The sequence below is a fragment of the Equus przewalskii genome, chromosome 23 (assembly GCF_037783145.1).
Source record: "Equus przewalskii isolate Varuska chromosome 23, EquPr2, whole genome shotgun sequence".
Taxonomy (NCBI): Eukaryota; Metazoa; Chordata; class Mammalia; order Perissodactyla; family Equidae; genus Equus; species Equus przewalskii.
This window is the reverse complement of record NC_091853.1, coordinates 5,618,635-5,641,085: the sequence shown is the minus strand read 5'-3', so window position 1 is coordinate 5,641,085 and position 22,451 is coordinate 5,618,635. Positions and strand designations below refer to the sequence as shown.

General features: G+C 39.3%; 1 long non-coding RNA gene across 1 annotated transcript; it reads left to right on the top strand.

Moving 5' to 3' along the window:
- The first annotated feature begins 10,281 nt into the window (after positions 1–10,281).
- LOC103550807 (uncharacterized) lies at positions 10,282–20,815 on the top strand. Its single transcript, XR_544884.2, has 3 exons — positions 10,282–10,787; positions 17,640–17,732; positions 19,938–20,815. It is a non-coding gene; the product is annotated as an uncharacterized lncRNA (long non-coding RNA).
- Positions 20,816–22,451: the final 1,636 nt, after the last annotated feature.

Sequence of the window (22,451 nt, the reverse complement as noted above, 5' to 3'; positions counted from 1 at the left end):
AGTAGGGCCCCGTTGTTAGTTTTACTTTTTTTGTCCATGACTGTTGTATTAGCAATAGAAATTCATACCTGTGTTTAAACGATAATCTCTTTCAGCCTGTTTATTAATAAATTATCCTTTGGTAGTACCTACTAGTTATCTTTTAACATTACCTACTGGTTGTCTTTTAAGAAACTTATTAGTTAGTTGAAGGAACAAACGTGAGAGAGAAAAGAAAGTGAGAAATAAACATTTCTTATCACAGGATAATGTAGGAGAAAAATGATACACACAAATATTAGAAAAACAGAACTCAGAAGTATAATCAATAGGAGGTGAATTTTGACCTTACTTTAAAATGAATGCTATTGCTGCAATCAATAGTAATAGCTAAAACTTACCAAATGCCTTCTTGTATTGTGCTTAGTGCTCGGGTCCACTATCTCATTTAATCATCACAACAAATCTGTGAAGTAAATAATATTCTTATACCCATTTTACATAAAAAGAAATTGTCTCATAGATGTATTTGTGGAGTTCCAGCAGGAAACAGAGGGAGAACTCAAAAATAGATTAATTGAATATAGTTTTAATAAAAGCACTATTTGCCAAAGTGTAGGCAAAGTGTAAGGAAATCATAAGGGATAATGCAGTACCCTGATGCTAGTTATGTTGGAGCCATTGCCTGCCCAAACCTGGTAAAGGAGAGGATGATGACCAGAAGCCAGAAACGGAGCTAAGTGGGGAGGACCATCTGATAGAATCCCCTTTGGTAGAGGGATGCAGCCAGCCTAAGGAAAATCCGAGGGAGGGAGTAGAGGAATAAATACTCCATCCTCATTCTCTCTCCATGCTCCAATTTAGCTAAAACCAACCAGAAACCCCAAACCAAGGGAGCCTGTGGGTAGACCCACAGAGGTCGGACTACCAGGGAAGAGAGCAAGGGGAGAGGGTGGAAAGCAGATCGAGATGGGCACAGTCACTTTCTAAAGTCACAGTGATAGAGCAGGTCACTAAGCAATGGAGCAGTGATGGAATTCATATCATAGCTGTCTAACCTTAGAGCTCAGGCTCTTAGTCTTCGCGCTCTGCTGCTAATGGCTTTGAAACGGCAAAGAGAAGGAGGTCAATCCAGGCAGCACAGAGTATAAGGGGAGGCAGAGAGGCAGGAATACGCAAAGCTATGACAGTTACCAGAAGAGTAACCTCTGAAAAGACAGCCCTGAGTCTGTTTTATCATCTCCAAAAGGTGTCTATAACACAAAATACAGCTCTTTTCCCTCAATGCAGCTAATATCATCAATTTCATTATGAGTGTTCCAACCCAGCCTAGAATGGAAGTGAACTACCCAACTTTATTCTCAGAGACAGTATCTCTGCTCCGGCAGAGTTTACTGCATTGTGAAAAACTGCCTGCTCTGTCTGTATGCCACACACCATTCATCTGGGGTCAAAAAGAAAGTGGCCATGAAATTGTCTATTAATTTTTCTTACTGTTTTGCCTCACATAACAGGAGTACCCACTCATTTCACCAAACCTGATTCAAGAAATTTTGCATATATGGCAAAAGAAAAGTTAGGAGAGGTGATTTAATTTACAAAAGTGTTCTTCACTCTATAAAAGGAATCATGTCAACATAAAAATCTGTAGCAATAATAATAATATAGAGAATTCTTCATGCTTTGATCAGCTGATAGTCTGATAGTAGCAATGTTTCTAGAAGTTCACATGGTGCCAAGCCCCGATGGGATCTAGAGAGATGTCTCATAGTAGCTTACAAAATATTGTTCAGGAATTTCCTGTGCCAAAAGCAAAGGTGAAAAACAGGAGAGAAAGCCCGGAGAGCAGGAGCCACATAGAAAATGCACAAGAGCAGCAGCTTGGAAAGAAGTCCAGGGCCCATAGTTTCACTGACAGATGATGTAAGGGGGTGTCATATTGAGTTACAAATCAAATTTCCAGAATAAGACTTCAATAGAATGATAGGAAGATGTCATCTAGTTTGTTTCCTGGAACTTGGAAGGAAAAAAAAGAATTGGAAAACAAGGGAAAAGATAAGAGATGAATCCAGAAGATTCAACATCCAACTAATAAGAGTTTTGAGAAGAGAGAACAGATGGAGAAAGAGGAAAAATAATCAGAAAAACAAAACAAGAAATTTTTTCCAAACTGAAAGGCAAATTCAAAATGGATGGTTCTACCGAATGCCAGGTAATGTAATTGAGAAAGGAGCCATTCTTAGGAAAATCATTGCAAAAATTTAAAACATAAAAAGAGCAGATCACAAATGCCTCTGGGAAAGTTTGTGCCCTGGAGGCTCTGATAGCTAATGTTATGTTGATAAGCATTTTGCAATATATACAGGTATCAAATCAACGCCGTGTACTCCTTAAACTTATGCAATGTTATATCTCAACAAAGCAGGGGAGGCGGGGGGAAGCCTCCGGGGCGAAAAGCACATCTGTGGTCAGTAAAACTATATGCTAGAGAATAGTATCTTCTAGTTCAAAGATCAATCTTTTTCAGCCTAGAATTTAATTTTTTAATTTATTTTTTTCACCATTGGATACATACATATTGCAAAATAATTACCACAGTAAGGTTGGTTAACACCTCCATCCCCTCACAGAGTTCCCTTTTGTGTGTGTGTGTGTGTATGTGGGGTGCTAACACTTACGATCTACTCTCAACTGTCAAGGGTGTAATACAGTATTGTTACTTAGAGTCACCATGCTACACGTTAGATCCCCAGAACTTGTCCACCTTATATTTGGGAGTTTCTACCCTTTGATCAATATCTCCCCATCCCCTTGTGCCCCTAGGCCCTGGCAATCACTGTTCTACTCTCTGTTTCTATGAGTTTGGCTTTTCTACGTTCCACATATAAGTGAGAGCATACAGTACTTGTCTTTCTCTGTCTGACTTGTTTCACTTAGCATAATACACTCAAAGTCCATCCATGCTGTCACAAAAGACAGGATTTCCTTCTTTTTTATTGCTGAATAATATTCTATTGTGTATATATCCCACTTTTTCTTTATCTATTCATCCATCGATGAACATGTAGGTTGTTTCCATGTCTTAATTATTGTTAATAGTTCAGCCTAGAATCTTATAATGACTCAAACTATCAATCAATATGAGGAAGAATAAGTAAATTTTAAGACTGAAAAAGATTCCAAAATTTTATCTCACTTACACCCAGTCATAGGCTGTCACTTGCAGGAATAAACCCCAAAAAGAGAAAGATGTGGGATCCAGTAAATTGTGTGTCCAATGCAGGAAGACGTAAAAGGAAGCCCCAGGTGACAGGTCAACCAGTCCAGGCAGTTAGACAAAAGTTTCCCTGAGGAAGATCTTGGGCTGGGGCGGTGGGGCGGGGGGGGGGGGAGGGGGGGTGGTTGGAGAAAGAGTGAATGGCATTGATTTACTGTTTTTTCAAAAAAAGGATGAGGAAAATTACATAAGAGAGATATTAAAATGTAGTACTCAGAAAAAAAAAACCTTAAAAATATGATCAACTTAAAACACATACATACAAAGCAAATAAAAACATCTTGAGATTAATATTTAAAGAGAACCCTATAGACAAGGCATAGTCCAGATAGGAACACAACTAAATAGTGGCATGATTTTCATCTAGAGGTATGGGTCAGCAAGGAAACCAGTTAGGAAGCTATTTTCAGGTGAGAGATAATGATGGTCTGATCCAAGTTCATGGAAGTGGGATGGAGATGAAAGGGCAAATTTGAAATACTTGGGAATTAGACAAGTCAGGAAGTTGATATCAGAGAGGGAAGAGTCAAGATAGACTCCATGGGTTTGGTTAAGAAATCTGGGCATAAAATAGCACCATTCACTGAGAGAGGAAACATTGAAGCAGAAGAAGGTTTGGAAAATACAATGATAAGATCGTCTGAGTCTGAGATGCTGAAGGGACATCTATGTGAAAATGACCAATGGGTAGCTGGATATATATGGTCTGGAGCTCTGGAGAACAGTCTGGTTTAACATGTGGTGTCTTAATTAATGAGAGATGGTGGGTTAATAGCTCCTGATTGAGGGTTCCCTGGGATTAAAAATCAAAATATCAATTAACAAACTTCTGGGAAAAATCATTCAGAATAATAAGTAATAAGATTGATGTGGAATCTTCCTAAAGTTATATTCCAGTTGTTTTGATCCATACTAGATGTTGAATTTAAAAGAATGCATTTTGTTACATCCAACCAACATAATTTCAGAGTTGCAAGTGTTTTACTTGTGTTTCCTCATGTTGATACATAATCCTTCAAGATGACTTCTTATTTCTCTCCCAAATCTCCTTCTCAGAGACCACAACTAATCTCCTTCAAAATCCCTGAAAAAATGTATCCAGTTTGATGTCCTTGTACCTCTACCCCTAACCCGCCATGTTTTCCTTTCAATCCTCCCATCACAAAATCCACCACAAAATCCCAAAAACTATTCAAGCAAATCCAGACCATGGTTGCAGAGTGGGGAAAAGAAGCAACCAGATGTAGGCCAAGCTAGAGTCTTTTTCAGTGTCAGGGAAAGCGAAAGGTTGGAAATATGCAAATACTGATAAGCTTTATCCCATTCTACATGTATTGTTTCTAAATAATGACCAAGCAGTATTAAGTATTCAGTATAGTTAATAGCAAAGTGCTTTCCAGAGAAAGGCCAGTTTCCTGTCCACCAATGGGCCTCACAGGTGATACGGTTCTGGATCTGGCACTTATTTGTCAGTGTCTCTCCATGGTCATCAGTCCTGGGAAGCCTGTCTCAAACTAATCAAATGCATAAAAGATTGAAGTTTATCAATCAACCTACTTGGTCCCTTTACCCACTCACTTTGGGAGATACTCATTCCAGGGTCTATAATAATGATATTTCCCCATCCAGGGTACCACCTTCTCATTAGCAGAACAGTTCATAATGAAAATGCCACTCAGTGAGTAGAGAATAAAAACAAATGGAAATATGTATGATCTTAAGCAAACTTTCATATTCATGCTAGAAGTGGGACTGTGAGTGGAGAATCATTGCCCCCACATCACCCTGCTGTGACTGAGAACTCGAGCCTCCCAATTTGTTGTCTCTAGACTGCCCGGTGATAGTTCCCTTTTTTATTCATCCAGACTGAACCATCTTCTGTGTTCTCAGCTCTTTCTCCATATAAAGTACAAAGCAACTGGGTTCCAATTACTAAATTAAAATCACATTCTAGAACTGCCTGCTGGAAATTACACCCAGGTGACCTTAACTGGAGTTTTGTGTGATCCCAAACAGTTCAGGCACATATTTACAGTCTCCAGGCTACTCGCTCAGATGACAAACCTTATTTCCCCTATTTCCGATTTAGCAGGAGGCATCTCACTGCTGTTCCAATTGTATTGCTGTCATTCATCAGAAGAATAAAAATCTATCAATATTTCTCAGGCTTGTCGAATCTCTCCCTCTCTTCTCTCTTCTCTCTCTCTCTCTCTCGCTCAATCTCTCTTTCTATCCCACTCAAATATACATCCCCTAGTTATCCAAAAGCCAAGGAAATATGAAAATAAAGAATTTTTCATTTTTAGGCATCAGAATCACCAGCCAAAGCAGGGATTGGTTAAAATGCTGGCAGAGGGGTGACATCTGATTCGGCTATTAGTAGGAGCTCTGCGTCAGATGGTTTAGGTAGATTTTTTTTCTCTTTATTTTTTTCATGAATTTTTCAACTTGGCCAAAATTTTTACTTTGATATAACACAAATAGAATTTGTATTCCACAATTCACTTAGCTGCTTTCATTGATTGGTTTCATGTTCTACCATAATTCCTACCGTTTTTTATCTTTTATCTCCTCTAGGGCGTTAGCCTATCACATGGGGACATTAGGGAAGGGGTGTGACTGAATCATGACACAGCACCTGGCATACAGTCGATGTGATGATTCAACATGGCAGGGCAGGCATTGGCTTCCTGCAGCCTCTGTCTAGACATTTCTCCTGCCAGTCTTCTCCGGATCTCACAGCTCTCCCCCTCCTTCTTAGAGGCAAAAACACATAAGTGTTTAGAGGTAGGAACACAGAAATAATCATTCAATTTGATGCCACAGCCAGAGTGAAAAATAATTTATCTGGACAGATAAGTGATGAGGTGGAGATAGGAAAGAGACGGTTTTAAGTTTAGAAAGAGAAGAGGAAAAGGGGATAGAATGATTGTTCATTTCATTTTCTGGCTCTTCTATCCCTCCTAGTAAATATATCAGTAGCAAATTTCATTTACACTTCTGACATCATTTTCACTTTGAGTCTTGAGCCCTGGATGGAAGTCTGGAAAAGCTATTTAGAAGTTAGCTCTTCCTTCAGCACTCCCATGTGCACTCAGAGAAACGCATACACAGACACAACTAGCACACCCACAGAGAAGCCACATGTGCACCTAAGAACACATGGACCAGCAGACAATAAAAATGCCCAGTGGTAGCCAGAACCACTCCAGCCACAGATGCTTTCTGCTGCAGACAGCACATGTGCTTCCATTCTCACACCCACACAGACACAAAGACCCATACACAGATGCCACAGCCACAGCCACACCCACAGTCCTGACTTACTCAGCTGTGACTTTCCTCCTACATGCCCTATTTGAACACAGGACTGTCTCCAATTAGAATTTCTCAACTCCATCTTTTCTTGACTAATCAAACTTCTCTCTGTATAGTCTCATGAAAACTCAATTTCTGAAATGCTCGAAATAACTGAGAATGGAAGAGAAATAAAGTGAAGCTCATTAGACTCCTGGGGCAACTGAAATTTGGAAAGCTAAGTGGAAAGGCTGTCTGGGCTATCAGTGTTCCACCCCCCGCAGATATGTCAGTAGATGGATACCTAGGTGATCTGGAAATGGTGACAATGCAGTAATTACGAAGGAGCTGGCCACTGATACTAAATGAAGAAGAAAATATGACGTACTATGGAAAGAAAATAAACTTCAGAACCAAACAGACTTAGATCCAAATCTAGCAATGCTATTTACATAACTGTAAACTTGAGCAAGTTATTTAATCTCCGAATATCAATTTACTCAACAATAAAAACTACATTTCAGTGTTCTTGTGAAGATTAAGTATAATGATACATGTAAAGTGGCTATTACGTTGTTTGACTTCATAAACATGTGTTTTATTTTTGTTATTGAAGTTGTTCCCAAAATATTCTGTGAGCTCTCCAGGCAAAAGACAACGGCTTCAGTTTTCGGACTCTCTAAGCCAAAGTAGAATTCTTTTCTCAGCAATAGAGTGTCATTGGTGGGCCAAATTTGATGAAGGAATAAATGAATGAGCAAATAGATGAATGACTGAACGAATGGTAACTGTGTTATACATACCTTGTTGTTCTTAGAATCACCAACATCTAGTGTCGAATCTAGTGCATAGTCCTAGTGTTAGAGGTTGCTCAGTTTAATGGGAAAGACAGCTAGAAAAAAATAATTCTAGTAAATTAAAAATGAGTGAGGAGTTGCAAGATTTTATTAGCGGAGAGGGAAAAAAGGAACTCTACTAGGGACAAGGGGATGTTCTAAGAAAGTTCTTCAAAGCAGTGATATGTAATCTATCTTGAAGCATGAATGAGTTTATTGGACAGAAAAAGCTGATAAAGGCATTCCAAGAAGAAGGAGCCTAGGCAAAGGTACAGAAACACAGAAGATGCTTACTTGGAACAAAATGAATAGGCTAAAGTGGCTAGGATATAGGGGGCATGGGGTACCAGCCAAGTGATAAAGCTGGAAATATAGTGTTGAGAACTAGCTTATGAAGGACCTTGTATAAAGAGTATCCATGCACACGAAGACATTATCTCTAACACAGAAGGTGACGGGCAGGGAAGTGACATGGTCAGATTTGTATTTTAAAAAGATGTCTCTACTATAAGCATGGGGATGGATTCCATCAGGCGGAGACTGAAGCCTACAGTATCTGTCAGTTCAAGTCCTCACCCTCTTTCACAGGCATTATTGCAATGGCATCCATAATGCGGGAAAACGCAGTATATAAAGAAGAGGACACACTCAACAAAAATTTATGAGGTAGAATTGGCAGAATTAGAGAATTGATTAAATTTGAGGAGTGAGTAAGAAGGAAGAAGCATGGATGACTGAGAATACAAGCTTATGTGACTTGGTGAGTGTTGTTTCATGGATCGAAATAGAGAACTGTTCTAGTGATCTATTGCTACATAATATTTACTCCAAAACTTAATGGCTTAAAGTAACACAATAGTCGTATTATCATCTGTTATGGTCTTGGAGGCTGATAGAGATTAGCTCTATGGCTCTTGCTCAAGGTCTCCCACGTGCTACAGTCAGATGGTGACTGAGGCTGGAATCATCTCAAACGTTTCCTCACTCAAAAGTCTGGAGGTTCATACTGGCTGTCAACTTGAAATTCACTTGGAACTGTTCACCAGAGCACCTACACATGGCCGCCCCAGGTGGACTAGGCTTTCCAACAGCATGGTGGCTGGGTTCCAAAAGCAGATGTGCCAAGAAAACCAGGTGGAAGTGAATGGAATTTTTATGACCTGGCCTTGGAAGTTACATAAAGTCACTTCTGCCACCAATCACTTCACTGATCAAAGTAGTCACAAAGGTCCACACAGGTTCAGGGAGGGAATTTACACCCTCAGCTCTGGATGGGAGGAGTTATAGCATCACATTACAACGTCACAATCAGATATATTGTGGTAGTCATCTTAGGAAAATACAATCTGCCACAAGAACATAGAAAGAAGAGCAAGTTTGAGTCTTGCTTTACATGTATTGAGTTTCAAATGTCTGCAGACACCTAGATGAAGAAGATAAATGGAAAATAAATTTGGTTTTGTGGTTCATATTTGAGAGTTGTCAGAATATACATGGTAGTGGAAGACATGGGAGCAGATGTTAGTTATTCAGGGAATAGGGAAGAAAAGAGAAAAGAAGGGAATAAAAGAGGAGGGGAGGGGAGGGGAGAAGAGGTTTATTAGTGCCCACAAATTAGGACTAAAAACAACATAAATGTATTGTCTCCCAGTTCTGGAAGCTAAAAGTCTAAAATCAAGGTGCTGGCAGGGCCATGAAGCCTCTTGTGGAGGAACCCTTCTTGCCACTTCCAGTTTCTGGAGCCCCAGGTGTTCCTTGGCTTGTTGCAGCACAACGCCAATCCCTGCCTCTGTCCTCACACGACCACCTTTCCTCTGTATGTGCTGTGCCCAAATTCTCTTTTCTTATAAGGGCACCAGTCATATTGGATTTAGGGCCCACCCTACTCCAGTAAGGCCTCATATTAACTTAGATAATTATATCTGCAATGACCCTATTTCCAAATAAGTTTACATTCTGAGGTATTAGGTAGTTAGGGCTGTAACATTCTTTTTTTGGAGAGGACATAATTCAACCCATAATAGGAGAGAAGATGAGAGAAGAGGAAAGGATGACAGAACCAGAAGCCCAGGCATGCCACAATGTAAGGATGAGACAGAAGAAGATGAACCAGTGGGGGTAAAAAAAAAAAAGAGAGAGAGAGAGAAGGAACAATCAGAGAAAAAAACATGGAACAAGGATTTGGAGGTGGAAGAAAGAAAGATGTGGTCAAAAACATTCAATTAACAAAAGAACCGAATGGTCTCCATTTGAGTCATGAACAGAGAGGTTATTAGAAACTTTTGTAGGATGAGACTTCGTGCAGAGGTGGGGCAGGAGCTAATTTGTGGGATACTAATGGGTGAAAGGAAGAGGAAGAAGTGGCCACAGTCAGTCGACAGCATGGGGCTACCAAAATTTCATAGCAACTCCTCTACGAAGTTTACCCCAAAATTACCTCTAGTAATCTCTTCTTCCTGTTAGCTAAATCCTGTCTACAAAGCTAAAAGGAAAACTTGAAAGTGAGAAGAGAGGAAAAGAACATAATTGTGGGGAGCAAACTAGGACTGCCATTTTAGGAACTTTCTTGTGGTTTCCCCATAACTAGAACAGCGGCTTTTGGGCATGATGTGGTCCAGGACAGATGCTTCATGGGGAGCACTCAACAGCCGTTCACAAAAGTGAGATCTGCAGATGCAGGGATGGGACACTGCAAAGGGAAAATGAGTGATTAGCTTAAGGAATAATATCAAAGGTCTGGAGGATGGAAAGAGGATACAAATGCCAGGAGAAAAAGGATGTGGCCAGAGCTAGGCTTAATTGTTTATTTCCTTGATCCCTAAGGAGCATCCAAGCAGAGAGGCAGTTCTGGGCGGCTTCCTTTAAAACTGTAGTTTCCACAAGTGAGAAACTAGGGAAAGCAGATATTTTCTTCTCCAATACTCTTCAAACACTCATTTCTCATCCCTGAGACCCAGACCCCCTGACTTTCTCACTCTTCTCTGAATCTCCTGCTTCTCTTGCATATTTTGTTCTCATATTCTCCGCTTTCATCCATTAAATACTTCTTTTTCTTTTTCCTTGTCCCTTTTCTCCACCTCACAGTCAGCCTAATCATGGCACAGACAACTAGAGGGAGATTGTTCCACTCCCTTTCTGAAATTTCTGAAATCCATCTACAGAATCGAGGTCGGTAATCCTCATCTTTGTCCATGTTTCCTAAGTCACAAGGACAAGCAGAAAAAGGAAAAGATAACACCTGTGTGGTTCCCCCAGAAGAAGGAGTAAGATATACACATCTCTGAAGTCCCGGCCATGAAATGGATAGAAATGGCAGAATTCAAGCTGGAGTTTTACAAGTTGAATGTACAGTGGCTCCTAACCTCTTCCCAAAGGGCAGATGATCCTTTATTCTTAAGGTGGGTGAAAATTTGGGCTTAGGATTCTCTTCAGAGGGAGCTTTATTCTAACTGTTTGAGTGCACAATGATACTAGTGATCCACCTCCTAATTTGCTAGCTTACTGGGGGGAAGAGGGTAAGGGAGCCTGGTACGTCCATTTGTTCCAATAATAAGTAGGAAAATATCTTTAAGTATCCAGATACAGGAATGAATAGGAAATGTGTTAAGAAATGTGGCTCAGCACAAGTTAACAGGTAATGTAACTACGCTCACATGAGGTATGATGTGTGATATAACTTAGGAGACAACAGAGCACAGTGGACTAGAGAGCAAAATCTAGAGCCAAGATCCCTTGGTTTAAATTTTGGCTCTCCTGGAGCAAATTAGTCAACGTCTCTGTGACTCGGTATTCTCAGCTGTAAAATGAGGATGATAATAATAATGGTACCAAATACACAGAGTTAATAAGAAGTCTAAATGAGTTAATAGATAAAGATTGTAGAACAGCATCTGGCATAAAGCAATGCTATGTAAATGTTACTCATTATTCTGCAAATAGAACGGTTAACTAAGGTCCTAAAACGATAATAGTATTATTTTAAAATTCCAGCCTCTAAGAATATATTTCATATAGCACAATATATTTTATATGGTACATAGTACAATAGAACATTTTTAATTCAAGCCATTTTTATTTAAGCCATTTTATTTTAAGCTATTTTTGTCATAAACACTTTAAATTTTTAAAACCTAAAGTAAGTTGTTTTAATGTAACATTTTGTAACTGCTGTTTGTTCTTTATTCATATAGCCAAAAATTTAAACAGAATATATTTGGTTTTTATAAAAAGAAATAAAATGAGGTTAACATTGAAAATGAAAAGCAGATTTCTTCTTAAACTTAGCTTTTGATAAATACACATGATACTGTTTTCCGCAATATAATATAGCCAGCGTTTTGGGGAGACTGGTCTCCTGAACATCAGATTTAATTAATGAAATTTAAACTCCAGACCCCTAACCTCTCCCATGTTATAAGTGTGACCTTAACGAAGTTGGCAATCCATCCCTGCTTTCCCTTGCTAAATATCCAGGTGACACTGGACCAGCCAACTTTGGGTACAAATTAACATGTATCTTGCTACTGTCACCTTTAAATGTTCTACTTGCCTAGACATGTGCATACACATACAAACTCAGACACCCCTGCATCAGTTAGGATTGTTTTCAGTAACAGGTAACCTAACAGGGGCTTAAGCAAATATGAGATTGTTGTTGTCATTTAACAAAATGTCTGCAAGTAAGTGACATCTGGCATTGGTTCAGTGGCTCAAAATGGCAAGGCTTTCTCTCCAGGTTGTAGGACGGCGGCTTCATCACAAGCCATCACTTCAACATTCATGGCAGGAAGAAGAGGGTAGTACACAGCACCAGCAATGTCTGTCTTTGTATCAGAAAGCAGAAACATCCTCAGAAGCTCTCCTCTGCCCTTCACACACACACAGCTGATTGCCCTTTGGTTTCACCGTCCAGGATTGGGTCACAACACCACCTGTAGTTGCAAAGGAGGATGGGAAAGTGGGAAACAGGTTACTTATGATTGTCTTACACCAAATATGATTCCTCAACTGGGCCTAGGCATTACCACCCAGCAAAATTAGGGCTTTGTTATCAAGGAAGAAGGGAATATCACTATTGGGTAAGTTATAAAAACATCTGTCACAGTTACTGACCACTTTTTGGGAGCCTATATGTAGAAGGTACAGACCTAGTGACCTTACGTGCATTATGTCATTTAATCTTCACCACACCACGCAATACTCATTTGTAAATGCTGTTTGTTCTCTGTTCTTTATAAATAGGGAAAGTGAGCCTCACTGAAGTTGCAGGTACCTTGCCCAAGGTCACACAATCAGTAAGTGCAAGCTGGGATTTGAGCTCACGTCTGACTTCAAGTTCATACCCTTTCTACAATATCATCCTGCTCATATTCTTACCATCTGTTTCTTGGCCATCCCTAAGTCTATCTGGCTGCCACATATATTCTTGGCTTCATACTGTCTTGATCACAAGCCTATTCCCAAAAAAGTCTAAGTCATTTGGAATGTTGATTTAGACGATTGTCCTTATATATGTCAAAATGCTGGCAATGCAACAGTGAACAGAACAAATAGGTTTTTGATCTTTGAGTTTCCATTCTAGTGGGGAGGAAAGGCATGTAACATGTAAACAAAGATAATTTCAGATAGTGAAATTCTTACAAAGAAAATGAAATAAGATAATGTGATAAAGAATAATCTGCAGCCTACTTTTGATGAGATACCTAGAAAGCACTGAGCCCTGATTGCTACGAGGAGATACTCTGGTCAAATTTCGGGGAAAGAGAACTCTGGCCAGTGGGCCCAAGAAGTGCAAAGGCCCTGAGGCAGGAATGTTTTATAGGTACAAAACGTTGATCAGTGATGTTGGAGAACAATGATTGAGAAAGACATGACAAGAAATGAGATCTGAGAGAATCCTTATTTTATTCAAAATGCAATGGGTGTTTTGACAAGTTTTAAAACTTTTTCTTTAATCACCACGGTAGCTCTGAGAAAGCGACTTGACAAGGTACATGAGAGAAAGTACAGATTTCAGTGAGGTGGGTTGGCCAGAGCAGTGCTAATGGAGATAGGATAAAAACGGATGGTTCAAAATAGGTAAACACTGTGACACAACTTACCTTTGGGGAAATTTGTTTCTCGTTCATCCTTTTTCGTCTTGGTTTTGCAATACCACTGTGTTTATCACATTCATATGCATGCACTCCAACAAATGGTGGCCCCTGTTTTCTTCCTAAATGCTTTTATAAAAAGTGCCTTGACCGCTGACAAAATTCAGCCAGATATTTAGCCCTTTCTCCTTCTTGAATGGACTGTATCTACAAGGCAGTCCTGGAGCAGTCAGTTCATTCAGCCTCTGAATTCAGAGCTGCCTCATCCTTCCAGAAAAAAATAAATAGTGATCAGTCTCATATCTTTTTATAGATACAGCCTGTCAGAGGTTTGGCTTTATATAATTTGCTTTAATGAATGATAGGCTTCTCCCCTTTTTCTCTGAGTTCATGAAATTAGTCAGGATAATAGAAGTAAGATTCTCCCAGAAACTGTGTTCTGGGGTTAATCAGTGTGCTCCTAATTGGAATTATGAGTGGAGTAAGTGAGGAGAAACACATGTCACTTTTGGAAGCCTCCATCGTAAATTTACGATGGCCGAACGCTAACTCCTTCTGGAAAAACCATCTGAATTTAATTGCAGTGGGAGCTGATAACGGTGCTGGTGTTCCTCAGAGTGAAATTTAGATGACTCTTGCCCAGCCTGTCCTGTTCTGCTCTTTGGTTATCTAAGGCCTGCAATGATGACTGGCCAGTCATCCTCAGCATGTGCTTTGTGTATCAAGTTTAAGCTTCTTCAATTAGGATGGAAAGGAGATATGTCGCACCAGAACGAATTCTGTGCAAATAATTTGAATTTTCTTTTTTATTAATTTGGGTAAAGATGACTTCATCCACAAAGCACAAGAGGAAATCAGGGTCTGGCTGTTATCTGGGTAATTAAACAATGGAGAGAGCTAAACGAATGACTGGGGCCAAAAGTACTTCAGACAGGAAACCTTGGGCTCATGGATCTTTACAGGCTTAAGGATCCTGCCTTTAGGACGTTTAAGGGGAAGCCTCGCATTTGGGAATCTTTGGAGGGTTGGAAACAGATCTCCAGGTGAGCAATGCAGACAGTGAACGTTTTCAGTTACAATATCCAATTAAAACATTCTTGTACAATTAGGAAAGGAAAGAAACCAGAAGATATTTAATGCCTTTTAAATCCAAATAAGTTTAACTATAATAAAAACACATGCCAACTCCTTGACTTCCTGGCCTAATAACTCCCTGGTATGGCTGCGAGGCCTGAGCCAAATTGCAGGAACCATGACCTGGAAGGATTTGGTGCAATTGCAAGGTTTCTGTGAGTTCCCTATTCTGAGTTAGTCTCAGCAGCCGAAACAGTGATTTATAAAATACTGAGAAAAATGGGTTTTTGCATCCAGACTTTAACTTCCAAAAATATTAAGCACCTCCTAGTTATTAGGGACTGCTAACCAGTATTTGGATTATCCACATCACCTTCTGTTAAGTAAACAAACGTAAAAAAAAATAAGAGAGTTGCTGTTAGTTATCATGTGTATTTCAATAGCAATAGACTATATTAGTTTCTGTTTATCAGACTTCCCTAATCTAGGGGGTCTCATTCTATGGCTTTTAGATCTTCTTACTGGTTTGATAAATATATCTGGAGCACTCAGACTCTCAAATAACTGTCAAGATTTCATTCTGAACCACATCAGACGATTGCTCATCTCGCTCTTAATCATGCAACTCCTTCCTTCCCACCCACACACAGCGAGGCTGCTTATGTACTTTGTTGATCTGAAGGCAATAATACTTGTAATCCAACCATGCAACTTTCTCTTTTTGGCAAGCGAAACAAATCATTGCATATTTCTGGACTTCTCTCTCCTTTTATCAGTGATTTGGGGGTAATCATCTTGGTCGCCTACTTTGTTTTCCTGGGTTTGGAGGGGACTGACAATTCATGGAACATTGTGAACAGAGAAGAAAGCTGAGTCTAAGTGCCTCGAATTACTATTTTTACAAGTCTCAGCTGCCATAAGGAGAAGGAAAATCTTCACAATTTGGAAGGCTTTCTGAAAATTAGCCCCATTGCACCAAACCTTTGATCTTTTGGTCAAACTGTCAATCTCTTGAGAACTCAGCTCTCTTGTGAAATTTCCAGGCTGTTCCCAAAACAATTGGTTGCATAAGTTCTCAGAGCCAGACCCACAAAGCTTCTCTGTGTTTTGGAAAGTTCCCTAAATAGACTTAGGTAATGATGGCACTAGTGGGGAGACCAAGGCGTGGCGCCGCCATATCCTTTCCAATCACACACAGCTCTCTTTTACTTTCTATTGACATCTCTCTCTCTCTTTCTTCTCCTATTTCCCTTCTTTCTTTATTTCCCACTCCTCTCCTCTTCTTCCTTTCTTTCTTTCTCCCTTTCCTTTCCTTTCCCCACACACACGTCCAAGTCTTGGACCAGGCTCTGAAATCATCAGCTTTGCTCAGGAAGTCTGCTGCTAGACCTAAGGGTGAAAGATGTTTAGGTAAAACCCAGGTGGGACACCACATCACACGCATGGAGTGAAGCTCTGGTTGCCAAGTGCTCCAAAGACAACTTTTCCCACAGTGTCTCAGAACTTTTGCTACAGGCTGCTCCAAGAGGGAGTTAAAAATATGGTTAAAAATATGGAAGATCCCATGCCAAATAATTGAAAACAAATAACTGGTTTATAGTAAGAACTTGCTAGTTTTTGCTTTTCTGAAGTGTAGAGTAAAAAGTTTGATTCCTTTGTCTTAATAGCAGTGTTTATTTGCTAAATTAAAATAAACATAAATGGGGGGCCAGCTCGGTAGGGTACTCAAGTTCACATGCTCCACCTTGGTGGCCTGGGTTTCGGATCCTGGGGGCAGGCCTACACACTGCTCATCAAGCCATGCTGTGGCTGCATCCCACATATAAAACAGAGGAAGATCACAACAGATGTTAGCTCAGGGCCAGTCCTCCTCACAAAACAATAAAATATAAATTGAAAATAAGTTGAATAAACTAAAATATGTATAATCGATTATAAATTTAAATTTATTATAAATTTATAATTTGGTATAGACTCCCTCTCAATTTAGTATTATTAAAAGCCTGAAATAGGAGCCAGTTCCACGGCTGAGTGGTTAAAGTTCTGCATGCTCAGCTTTGGCAACCCAGGGTTCACAGGTTCAGATCCTGAGTGCAGACCTACTCCACTCATCAGCCATGCTGTGGAGGTATCCCACGTACAAAGTAGAAGAAGATTGACAAAAATGTTAGCTCAGGGCTAATCTTCCTCAGGCAAAAAAAAGAGGAAGACTGGCAATGGATGTCAGTTCAGGGTGAGTCCCTCACAAAAAATAAAAGAGAAAAAACCTTAAGTAAAATCACATATACTATTCTGTGTGATTTTTTATATCAGTAAATAAGCTTCTGCTTGCCAGTTTTATGCACAACTGTAAGGTGTATGAAACTGACTTTTGACAGTATTTTTTGCGTTGATTCCTGTCTGTTTTTATTGTATTATTTAGATCTCAGTCCTAATTGTATATTGTTTATATTCTCACTGCCTTTATTGTTGCTGTAAAATGTTTCATGCATGCCTTTACAAACATGAGATCTTTATTCTAACCTTTTGTATAAAAGATATCTATTGAGGGGCTGGCCCCGTGGCCGAGTGGTTAAGTTTGCACGCTCCGCTGCAGGCGGCCCAGTGTTTCGTTAGTTCGAATCCTGGGCGCGGACATGGCACTGCTCATCAGACCACGCTGAGGCAGCGTCCCACATGGCACAACTAGAAGGACCCACAACAAAGAATACACAACTATGTACCGGGGGGCTTTGGGGAGAAAAAGGAAAAAATAAAATCTTTAAAAAAAAAAAAGATATCTATTGATTTACACATGCAATCAAACTTTTTAAGAGAAAAAATAATTAAAAATAAATATTTTATTTATTTGCATTAATTTATACATTCTTATTCATTAAATGTAAAATTAATAATATAAATAAAATAAATTTATAAATTGAAAAAATAGATTGAAATATATAAATTGAAATAAATAGAATTATTGAGAATTTTTATCTATTTAAGGCTTTTGAGGTAAACTATGTACTGATTCCAGGAACAATTTTAAGTGACATTTGTTAACATAAATTAACCCCCTGCACTTCTGGAATTTCTTCCGTATAGTCTTCCCTTTCCTGTGAGCGATTCTCCGTGACATCTCAGAATGAGTAGGACCTCCTGTGTGAGCAGACATTTGGAAAAGCCACAAGGGATGAGGTTAGTAACTTCAGTTATCTCACCAAATTTAAATAGACTAATTTAAAGGCATTTACTTTTCAAAAAGCAGAAAATATTTGATTGCAATCAAAATATAATTGGATCAGAATTCCTAAAGATTAAAACTTATCTAAAAAGAGGCCCTCTCACTGTGCTCCTTCCTACTGCAGAGCTCTGAGTCTGTAATCATCCTGCTTTCCTCCTTTCTGCACTCTTATCTCTTACTGCGCTGTGGGAAAACATTTGTGGACTATTTTACAAACCATATAGAGTAGCTTTTTCAAATAGGTATACTTCTCTTTGGAGTACACATAACTGTTCAGAAGATACTCGCAGTTTTAAGGAAATCAATTTCCAGATATGCAACTTCCAAATCTACTCTTTCCTAAAAGTGGTCTGCCTAGGTAGGTGTCTTCAGTGAAATCTTCATGGACCTTCTCCTGCCCACTTCCGTTCAGTAAAAGAAAAGATTCAGAGTAGCCTATTTCCCTTTCCTTAATTTCTGAAATGGCAAGAAAATATAAATGGATTCCATAGACTACACTATGTCAAGAAGAGCTTCCAGTAATTCCAAGTGACTGGGTTAACCTTGTGCTTCCCGTATGTTCAACCAAATGCCAGAAGCTAACAAAATACTACACCTAGCAGCAGAATACTAACATCCTATCTAAACAAAATCAGGTTAAAATACACATCACAGAGATACTTGAATGAGAAAGAAAAAACACAGAAAGTAGTTTTAAGGGTGCTCGCGGAAGGAAGAGACGTAGACCCAGCTATGACAGTAGGAAGATCTGGGAGCTGAGGGATGTATTTGTCCTCCCAAAATTCCTATGCTGAAGCATTAATCCTCACTGTGATCATATTTGGAGACTGAGCCTTCGGGTGGTAATTCAGTCAGGAAGGTGGAGCCCTCATGGTGGGATCTGAAAGACAAGAGAGATGATCCCTCTCTCTCCCTCTCTCTCTCTCTCTTTCTCTCATTCACTCTCTGCCATATGAGGATGCAGCAAGAAGGCAACCATTTACAAGCCAGGAAGAGAGCTCTCACCAGAAAACAACTGCCATGTTGGCACCCTGATCTCAGACTTCCCAGCTTCCAGAACTGTGAAAAATAAATGTTTGTCGTTTGAGTCACCTGGTCTATGGTATTTTGTTACAGCAGCCAGGATGGGCTAAAACACTACCTTAATCTCTGCAGTGAAGTGTGCCCCAAATCTCTGTACCCTAATCTATCTGGCTTATTCTTCCCTATCCCACATGTTTCTCCATATATTAGCAACGTAAAACCAAGAATTAATTCTCTCAGAATGTGTTTCTGAACCAAAACCCATTGCTAAGAAAATCTAATGCCTGAGAAGGGAATAGGAAACAATGAAGATGAAAGAAAAAAACATGAAAAGCAAAAGATGCAAAGAAAAAAGATGAAACCAGGGGAAAAGTGGGAGAAATCAAAATTACATCCATGAGAGCATACTATTCAACCTCCATGGGAAGGAAATGTATCATTAGTTATTATTGATATTAGTTAGATAGATATAAAGCAAATTAATTTTACTCCTCCTATCATTATCTTAACTCAGTCACTTAATACTCCCTAAAAATCACATTGGAAATACCACCTATTGAGTTTTCTGAATAAACCGCTGCAACAATGTTATGGACAATGTCTGATTTCATTAGCTAATTGGAAATATTACCAACTAAATTTCAATGAAGAACTAGTTTTGAGTACAATTAGTTCTTCCTAGTGTTCTTATAAAGAAGGAGTGAGAAAGTAAAACCCTATTCTTATATTTCAGCCCTGGAGGGAGATTTACAGTGAAGTTAATGACACTTAAGCTTCTAGGTGGCTGTTCAGCTATATGGGCTCTATCCAGGTCCCTGGGAGGCCATATACGTTTTTGCAAAATTTAGAAAGGCAAAATACTTTACCCATGACTGAGTAAGACCACTGTCTCTTTCCATTCTGACTTTCTCTTCCATACACTTCCCCTCCAGTGGAATGGTGTTGGAGAGGCAATGGGCATTTGGTGGGGTTCCCGACAAGAGGAAATTGAATTGAAGGTAGATTTAGTTTGGGTTTAGAGGGCTATCATTATGGCATTTGCAGTCATTTCTATGTGGACAAAGTGATTGCTAGCCATGTTGGTGTAGAAATGGCATCCAGGCTGACTCCTACTGTCACTTGTGCTTTCTTTCCAGTGTCATTACACAAATCTGCAGGGCCATGGGTCATATTGAAATGTGAACATATCCTATGGTCCCAGTGTTGGGAGTACATGAAGAGTGGAAGAGAAAGGAAGTGTGAAATGGAGGAAGCCAGAAATCAATCTGAAGAAAATTCTCCCAACAACAGTTGTGCAAACTTTCAGTTTCTCATCAATGATTTTCTTTGCAAAGATGCCTGGTCAAGATGGACCTTCTCTCCTGACCAGAATATACTGCAGCATATACAGTTATAAACACATCATACATTATTTTTCCATTTTGATGGGGACTATGAGAAATAAAATACTAGACTTATCAGAATTCCTATGATTGTAGAGCACAAACTGGAAGCAGCAGTAAAAGCTATGTGTATTAAGCCACTGTATTCATCTAAACTAGGAGTAGTACAAAATTTCAATCAACTATGCTAAAGGAGAGAGCGAGCTATCTTTCTATTCTCTCTGTAGAAAATACTACAAAATCATTTTAATATGAAAAGGCAAAGAGTATGCAGTCAAAAACGTAGGAAGACAGCATAGTGGTATGTCAAGCAGTCAGTTAATAAAAATATGTCATTTTTCTTTTCTTTTTTTTTTGAGGAAGATTGGCCCTGGGCTAACATCTGTGCCCATCTTCTTCTACTTTATATGTGGGTCACCTGCCCCAACATGGCTTGACAAGCAGTGCGTAGGATCCGAACTGGCAAATCCTAGGCTGCCAAAGCAGTGTGTGCGAACTTAACTGCTCCGCCATCAGGCCAGCCCCTGTCATTTTTCTTGATTTTGTGATACTTGTCGTATTGGTCACATTTTTAGAAGTTATTTTTTGGGATTTCTTTTCACTTTCTAAATAAATCCTCAGTTGTTGCTTAATTCTTCCAATTGCAGAAGCTTCATGTTTCCCTAAACCCCATTTGCTCTGCTCCCTAAGTCTATGCCTCGCTAACAGGCACAAATGATTCTGCAAATTCCTGTCTGCTGTTCAAAGTGACGTCAGGCGCTTTGTCTCCTGGGTATGAGGAGCAATTGTAGATTTGCTCTAACAACAAATAGGTAAGAGTTATGAACATGCCTTTCTTTTCTTCAGCAGAGTTAAACAAGGGCTCACTCTCTGGATTTCCAGATGCACTTAAAATGAAATAATAATGTTAGGCCAGTCTTGCCCTGCTTTACATTAATCATTCCAGGAAGAGACATTAAACTTTTCAGACCACCAATGTGCACAAATGCTTTAGTGCCCCAGACCATACACTCTCTCTTGATTATTTGGGACACAAGGAAAGGTAAGCTCAGTAAATGAGGTTGTTTTATGATCAATTTAAGTAATCTGAAAAGGAAATTAATACTTTTATTACTTTCTATAAGTGAAAAACTTCCTTAAAAATCTATAAGAGTTCTTTATGTTATAGTAGCTAGGACTCTCTGAGCCAAATAATGGATCCAGAGAAATAACAGAAAGTTAGGGAATGGATGCATGGCCCCACAAATCAAAATGGAATAGACAAGAAAAACTGGAAACTAATCTGGGGCTAAAGAAAATCAATACTAATGGAGAGAAGCAAATTCACTTAATTAGAAATCAGGCTGTGATTTAAAAATAAAGTATTTCTTAGTCTTTCTGAATAGTAAGAATGTTTGCTGGGGCTACTGCAAGGATGGGAAGGGAGTCTGGAGAAAACATGGAGAGCGTTTGTGACCCTCTACTCCACATTAGTACTCTCAGTACTTATTATGTGAGAAAAAAATCTCTTTCAAACACTTGTCTCAAACTTTAAGTGCTCACAGCCATCCAGTAAAGAAAGTAAAAATATCCTAATTGAACAGAAAAGGAAACTAAGTTTACTTCTCTGCCCTCATTTTTTACCTCTTTCTGCCTCAACCAGCTCCAGCCATGCTGGCTTTTGTTCTGTTTCTGAAACACCAAACATACTCCGGTCTCTGAGCCTTTGAATTAGCTCTTCCTTCTGCCTAGGACATTCCTCCTAGATTCTACATGGCTCACTCCCTTACTCTACTTAGATCTCTGTTCAAATGTCACCCTATCGAGAATCCCTACTCCATAACTTTGTCCCCTTACCCCGTTTTATTTTTCTTCTTAGTATGTCACGGAGTTTTTGTTGCTCCTAATTGTCTTCAAGAGCTAATGGACATTTTGAGATAGAACTTGATCACTGCATAGCTCAAAAGGAACACAGCAAATAGCTTTGCTCTACAACTGGTCATACAAATGTTGGTTTCCAATTTGATGCCTTGCAGTATCTTACATGAGAGATTTTCAAACAAAGCTCACAATGAGCTCTTAACTGGTTGTACATGGTCAAATTCTTCTACTAGATGGACTATTTATTTCTTTAAATACTGGCATTTATATGACTCAAGGTCCCAATAGGTATCAGTTGGCATACTCGAATTAAGAAAACTCTAGGATTTTTTAAGTAAGGGACAGTTTACATGGTGTATTAGTTTCCGAGAGCTGCTGTCCAACAAACTAGGTGGCTGAAACAGAAGA